The 429-nt window shown below is 44.8% G+C and overlaps 1 protein-coding gene across 1 annotated transcript in view; it reads left to right on the forward strand.

The window, feature by feature from the left end:
• The first annotated feature begins 95 nt into the window (after positions 1 to 95).
• The window catches only part of polr3d (polymerase (RNA) III (DNA directed) polypeptide D), a 7,637-nt gene continuing 7,303 nt past the window's right edge, over positions 96 to 429 (forward strand). The window contains exon 1 of the mRNA XM_016239299.1: positions 96 to 266. The gene's annotated coding sequence lies outside the window, so the exon portion shown is untranslated. The remainder of the gene's footprint in view (positions 267 to 429) is intronic.

Raw genomic sequence — 429 nt, forward strand, 5'->3', positions numbered from 1 at the left:
ATAAAATAGTGAGTTTATTTGTACACGATCCAGTGTTGGCTATGCCTTTAAAAAGATCTGCGCAAAGTGGTGCAGAGTTGACGCTCACCAATCACATCACTGCGTCACACGGGTCAAAGTGTCATTACACGTAAAACTCCGCCTTAAACAAACTTGCACTAGATTTCATCATCATAAACTCTCGATTTGGTCTGTAACTCAGTTATATTTTGGAGTGTGTTGTAAGCCGGTGTTTGCGGAATCTCTGCACTGGAGGAAGCGCGCTGGTAAGTGTACAGTGACAGTCATGAGCCTGCTGTGTGCTTGTCTCGACACGTGCTCGGAAGCGTGGAGATACCGGCGTCTGCTGGAAATGTGTTTCAGTGTAGTTATTAATATATATATGTGTGTGTGTGTGTGTGTGTGTGTGTGTGTGTGTGTGTGTGTGTG

The sequence above is a fragment of the Sinocyclocheilus grahami genome, unplaced genomic scaffold (assembly GCF_001515645.1).
Source record: "Sinocyclocheilus grahami isolate Dianchi unplaced genomic scaffold, SAMN03320097.WGS_v1.1 scaffold560.1, whole genome shotgun sequence".
NCBI lineage: Eukaryota > Metazoa > Chordata > Actinopteri > Cypriniformes > Cyprinidae > Sinocyclocheilus > Sinocyclocheilus grahami.